The sequence below is a fragment of the Lathyrus oleraceus genome, chromosome 5, assembly GCF_024323335.1.
Source record: "Lathyrus oleraceus cultivar Zhongwan6 chromosome 5, CAAS_Psat_ZW6_1.0, whole genome shotgun sequence".
NCBI classification, from domain to species: Eukaryota; Viridiplantae; Streptophyta; class Magnoliopsida; order Fabales; family Fabaceae; genus Lathyrus; species Lathyrus oleraceus.
Genome location: NC_066583.1, coordinates 436923978 through 436930699, shown reverse-complemented (window position 1 = coordinate 436930699; position 6722 = coordinate 436923978). Strand labels below are relative to the sequence as shown.

General features: G+C 36.9%; 1 pseudogene; it reads left to right on the top strand.

Annotated features, from left to right (window-relative positions):
* Window positions 1-1864: 1864 nt before the first annotated feature.
* Window positions 1865-5201, top strand: LOC127081218 (uncharacterized; annotated as a pseudogene).
* Window positions 5202-6722: the final 1521 nt, after the last annotated feature.

Sequence of the window (6722 nt, the reverse complement as noted above, 5' to 3'; positions counted from 1 at the left end):
AGGCACAAGACCGAAGGTATTATCAAACACAAATATAATTAATGGACTCTTTTCTCATCCCCCCATTCTATTTATTTGTAAAAATCACTTTATACCAAGTACATATGCACACAAAAAGGGCTCCCTAGGAGTACCTAGGACACTTTGGGTGCTAACACCTTCCCTTTTGTGTAACCAACCCTATTACCTGTAATCTCTTACATTTTATTACTTTTGATTTGAAAACTTCTTACTTTTTGGGTTTTGTTCGTACTTTTTCCCTTTTCCATTAGAAACAATAAAAGCGCGGTGGCGACTCTTGTTATTTGATCTTTACCTTGTCAATAGCTTGATGATCATGAATTTACCGCTATAAGCCCCTGTCCATGATATAGAAAATTACTATGCATTGAAATATGAAGTCCAAAAGCTTGTGAATAATGGAAAGATAATAGAGCGCCTAATGTGAAAGCCAATATGTTTCCTGCTCATGGTAATGCTTCTATCAACATGGTAGATGGTTGTCGTGGTGAGTTCAAGGTTTATGATGTTCGCCATATCAGACAATCTTTGATGGAAATTCATAAAGACATTTGTTTGGTCAATGAATGTGAGCATGACCATGATGGTTGTGTGATTTATAGTGTGAAGCCCTATGGATGTGTTATTGTAGGAATATTAAAAGGTAGATGGATGAAGGACTTATTCAGATTTTCCAGTCCCGTCATTTGGGAGATTATGTGAATGTAATTGTACCAGTGTTTAAGACCCATGAGTGGGTAGTTATTCAGTTTGATAGCAGCAACAATAATAATGTTAATAGATTGGTATTGATGTTGGTTATACAGTTAGTGGCCCCTGTTCCGTATGCATCTGATAAAGCTGGCCATATAAATACTACTCCACAATGATTGACAATGGTCAAGACGTTCCTCTACCAGTCACAGAATCTGTGGTGAATATTACATATATAAAAAAGGTGACCCGTAGCGGTCGTGTGTTCGGTCCAGTTTTTCCAAAAGAAATAGAAGATGTTTCTACAAGTAAGAAGGCAGAGATTCCAGTAGTGAATCTGGTTAGTGATTCAATGTGTCAATCTGGTGAATCCAACAAATTGAAGGCTAACGATGATGATGAAGTTTTAAAGTTGATTAAAAGAAGTGAATTCAATAGTGTGGAGCAGCTTCTCCAGACTCCGTAAAAGATCTTTGTGCTATCACTACTGATGAATTCTGAAGCGCATAGGGAGGCATTGTAGAAAGTGCTAGAGCACGCTTATGTTGAGCATGATGTGACCGTGGATCAGTTTGACCACATAGTTTCCAACATTATTTCTTGTAATAATCTAAGCTTTTGTAATGAAGAGCTTCCCGAGGAAGGCAGAATTCATAATTTGGCATTGCATATTTCAATGAACTGTAAGAAGGATGCGTTGTCCAATGTGTTGGTTGACACTGGGTCATCTTTGAATGTGCTGCCAAAATCAACTTTATCAAGACTCTCTTACCAAGGCGCCCCAATGAGGTACAACGGTGTGATTGTCAAAGCGTTCGACGGTTCTCATAAAACGTTCATTGGTGAAGTGGACCTTCCAATGAAGATAGGTCTAAGTGATTTCCAAATTACTTTCTAGGTAATGGATATCCACCCGGCCTATAGTTGGTTGTTGAGAAGGCCATGGATTCTTGAAGAAGGAGTTGTGACATCTACTTTACACCAGAAGTTAAAATTTATGAAGAACGGAAAGCATGTCGTTGTTGGTGGAGAGAAGGCATTGTTGGTGAGCCATTTGTCATCTTTCACTTATGTTGATGCTGAGTAGGGGGTTGGAATTCTGTTCCAAGCCTTATCTATTGCTGGTGAAATGAAGAAAACTAGGGCACCCATGTCTTCTTTGAAAGATGCACAAGAGGCAATTCAGGCTGGCAACATTGACAAATGGGGTCGTATGGTGGAGATTTCCAAGAACAAGAATAGAGCCGGATTTGGTTTTCAACCAAGGCCATTCAGCACCAGAACTAAAGTTGTGCAACCAATTTTCCACAGTGGAGGGTTCATTCATGGGAATGATCAACACTCAACTACCATGGTTAAAGATAATGGTGATGAAGATGAAGCTTGTGCCAACTCTGTGATGTATGGCCAGACATGCAACAATTGGGTTTCTATTGATGTTCCTACTATTATTCATCGCTCTAAGAAATTGGTTTTCATTTATTTTAAATAAAAATCCTTCTCCTATGCCTAAGGGAGAAGTGAACATTGTTGGGCATTTTCCTGATTATCATCAATAAAAGACAATTTTATTCATCCACACTTATGATGTTTTATTTTTACTTTTTGCTTTTTCTAAAAAAGGTAATCACAAAAACATAAATAAATAATAATCTTCCATCTGCATAATATTTGATTGCACTCCACTTCTCTAACATAAAAATATCAAATCATTATGCAGGTTGGTTCTCAAACCCATCGAATACAATGATCCTACTCCCTCTCCAAACTTTGATTTCTCTGTGTTTGAAGCTGAGGAAGAGAACAATGATGAAGGAATATCTTATGAATTATCTCGTTTACTTGAGCACGAGGAAAAAGCCATCCAACCGTTTGAAAAGCAGATTGAATTAGTCAACTTGGGTTCCGAGGATGATTTGAAGGAAGTCAAGATTGGGTCTCAATTGTGTCCAGAAGCTAAAAAGGGGTTGATTGATCTTCTTCAAGAATATTCTGATGTGTTTGCTTGGTCCTATCAAGACATGCCTTGGTTGGATTCTGAGATTGTGGAACATAGGTTGCCGTTGAAGCCAGAATGTCCGTCGGTCAAGCAGAAGTTGAGGAGAACTCATCCTGATATGGCAGTTAAGATCAAAGAGGAAGTACATAAGCATATCGATGTTGGTTTTCTTGTTACCTTCGCGTATCCGCAATGGGTGTCCAATATTGTGCATGTTCCTAAAAAGATGGAAAATTACGTATGTGTGTTGATTATAGAGATTTGAACAAAGCTAATTCGAAAGATGATTTTCCTCTGCCACACATTGATATGTTGGTAGACAATACAACTAAATTCAAAGTCTTTTCATTTATGGGCGGATTTTCCAATTATAATCATATCAAGATGGCACCCGAAGATATAGAGAAGACACATTTGTAAGACCTCAATTTTGACCCTAAGATCCCTCATGCTATCTCATCATATGCATTAGCATTGGGATCACACCTTGGCATACTCCTTACCTCTCATTTATTGGGTTTGCATTGGGAGAGATCACCAAGCATATTTAATTGTATCATGCATTGTTTTTCATTATTTACTAACCCAAATACCAAAAATATGTCAATGTATAGTTTGTTTCTTTTGTAGGTAGTGTGTATGACCACCCGTGCTCTATCAAGCTCATATTTAGGGTTTAAGACCTTCAATGCAAGGAGTTCAATCAAGAAATGGTTCACATTGGCAATAGACATCATATATGGATCCCCATGATCTTGACATATTGTCATACCCCAATTTTGACACTGAATCGCTGATTCAATACATTCATCATAGCTATTGCATGTCTACATAGCATACCATGCATTCCATACCGCATAGTGCCTAAAATATCAGTCGAAACAATTTTTTCGGATCTATAGACAAACCGATTGAATTAATCAAAGGATGTGCGTTAAATCAGTGAACAAAAATTTTTAAGGTCAAGCTTCTAGACATCAATTTTATTAATCTACATTTCGCGTAGTTTAATCTGGTATGCTCGATTTATTTTTCAGCTAATTTTTCGGCCACCTTTTGATCAGCTCAAGCCTGTTTAACCGGTCAAAATTTCTTTCAAAATTAAAAGAAACGATGTATTTTTCCAATAAGTTTATTTTGCACAAATCATTTTGGTGCATTTAGTTTAATTCTCCGGGAACTTTTACGTCCGATTTTTATTCATTTTATTTTTATCATTTTATTAACATGTCCATAAAGAATAAATATAATTAATTGTACTCTTATCATTGTTTTATTTTGATTATTTATAATTGTTTGACCTTTGTTAATTTTATTTCTTTTAAACTCTTGCTATCATAAATAAAATATCAAAGGGCATTTTGGGATTTTAGCAGTGTAGAAAACCCTAATTATTCACTATATATGTTCCCATTGGCCAAGGCTTAGAGGAGGAACGGGCGCACCATTATCCTGTTATCTCTCTTCTCCCTCACTCCTCTGAAAATATAAAACAAAAAAAACCACCTTCTTCTTCTTGACACCTCCACCGTGACCTCACCTTCTCCCTAACCGTTCCTCTTCTCTCCTCACATGCCTACCACCACTCACTCACCTCTCCTCTGAAAAGATAAAACAAAAAAGAAACCAACCCTTCTTCTTCTTCCAAACCCACCGCCGGTGACCCTTCATCGTCGTCACGCCGCACCAACCTCCTTCACCTTCACGAACCACCAAACCACACATCCGCCGCTCAACCCGGTCGCTAATCCCCACCATAAATTCCTACTCCTTCATCATCACCGCCGTGTTAACCCATCGGCGAAACCCCAACAATAACACCCAATACTATCTGTCAATCTTCAATCAACTACAACCTTCCACATCTCACTGGATTTCCAAACCTCCTCCCTCGAAGCCAAATGCGACTCCGTTTCTTCCAATCTCTCCGCTCTTTCTTCCTTCCTCTGTCTCCTCCTCGCATGTTTCCCTCGTCTCTATCGCGCCGACGCCGCACTCGCTGCATCAATCTGTCTCCGTGGCCTATGGGCTCTTCAAACCGGTCTTTCTCTTTACGCCGAAGCCTTTATCCCGGAAGGCTGTCATTGTCTCTTGAGGTTGTTAATGGCGTCGAAGGATCGACGCAGTGTGATCTTGACGAGTCTAAGTTTAGAGCACTTGCGATTCTTGATCTAGCTTTTGTTGTTCATGTTATGTTGGTTATGATCATTGTTTTGGTTGCTTATGATGTTGTTGCCACTACTGTTGGGACTGTTAGAAGGGTTGGATCCTACGAGGCATTGCCTACTGCTACATCTTCGCCCACGGAATGAAATCATATTCAGATGAAAGCTTTGGCTGGAACACATGCTTGAATCTTATTTTTCTCTTTGCACTTATTAGGATTTTATTTTTAACCTTCATTTTTGAGTTTTATTTCGTTTTAATTGTTGTAGTAGGGTATTATGATCTGTGATTGTTGTGAGCAGAGTTACTTACAATGTTTTGTTAATTGTTATCATCAGAAATGTAGGGAATTTCCAATTGTTTTTTTGAGTTATAAGATTCAATGCTCGGTGGTTCTCTCTTGATGTATCAATGTAGAGGAGGATATATTTTACACTTGTGGCTCCTTATGGGAAGCAATATATGGAAGCGGTGAGAGAAGCAGTAAAGCATAGTGAAGATCCTAAGGTAGAGCAAATTGATGTTGGAAAACTGATGTTTTCTTATTATTATTATTATTATTAATTATTATTATTATTATTATTTTCCCTTTTTAATTTTATTTTGAGGTCTTAGACCATTACGTTTTACTCTAACACATTATATTATTTCATTTTCGGTTAATGTTTGGTAATAATCTCGTTTAGATTGATTTTGCTATTAAGTTTATAATGCTATCATAAAATATCTTTTTTTATAAAGAGGTTATGTATTTGTTTTGCAAATATGATGCCAGTTTTTTCTAGTATTCCTAATATGAAGAATTAACGGTTTTATCTATTTGTGTATTCTAACTAAGAGTATCTTTTAACGTTTGTCCATGATATTTGAGACATTTGATTAAATCAACGACTTGGTAATTCCAAAAGTTAATAAAGTTGTACTAACGTGATCAATTGGAGCACGACTTTACTTTAATCTAATCGCTAAACTATTGGAAACAACTAGAATATTTTCATAATTTAACTCAAAAATCTTTTCTTAAACAAACTCGAAAGAAAAGGACCGTTGGAATCTAGCATTCTAGTGTAACCCTTGAACAATTGAGTCCAAAGCACATGTCTTGTTCTTATTGAGTTTTCATTTTCCATTAAACCATTTCAATTTCGACTCCAAATAATCTTTGTAACCAAGTCAAACTGTCTCAAATCATTTATGTGAATCCATCCTCGATCACATATTGAAAGATATTTCTTAAAATCAAATACAATATCCAAAACTTTTTCTAAATAAACTCGAAAGAAAAGGACCGTTGGGATCAAGAATTCTAGTGTAACCCTTTGAACATTTGATTCTCATCAAGTGTTCGTTGTCCATTAAATAATTTTCTTAAATAATTCGAATGAAAATGACTATTGGAATCTAGCATGCCGGTGGAACCCTGAATTATTGATCTTGGGGCTCATGCCTCGTTCTCATCAAATATTCGCCTTTCAAAAATTACTTAATTCCTACCTTAACACTTTTTCAATAAAGATGGAAATGGAACATGGTGTATACCGTGCACTCCTGAGATTAAGATTCAAGGTGGATGCCTTGTCTATCTTAGCTCTCGCCATCGTCTAAAATTGTCAATGCGGTTTCTTCAAACCCCTTTCTCAATCAAATTCAAAACACTTAATCTTTATTAAACACTTTTTTCAATAAAGATGGAAATGGAACATGGTGTATACCGTGCACTCCTGAGACTAGGATTCGAGATGGATATCTCGCTCGTCCAAGTTCTCGTCATTACTCAAAATAAATCCAACCAATCAAACTCTTTCTCGCCGCCGTGCGACTAATCAAAAACCTTTTTCATAAA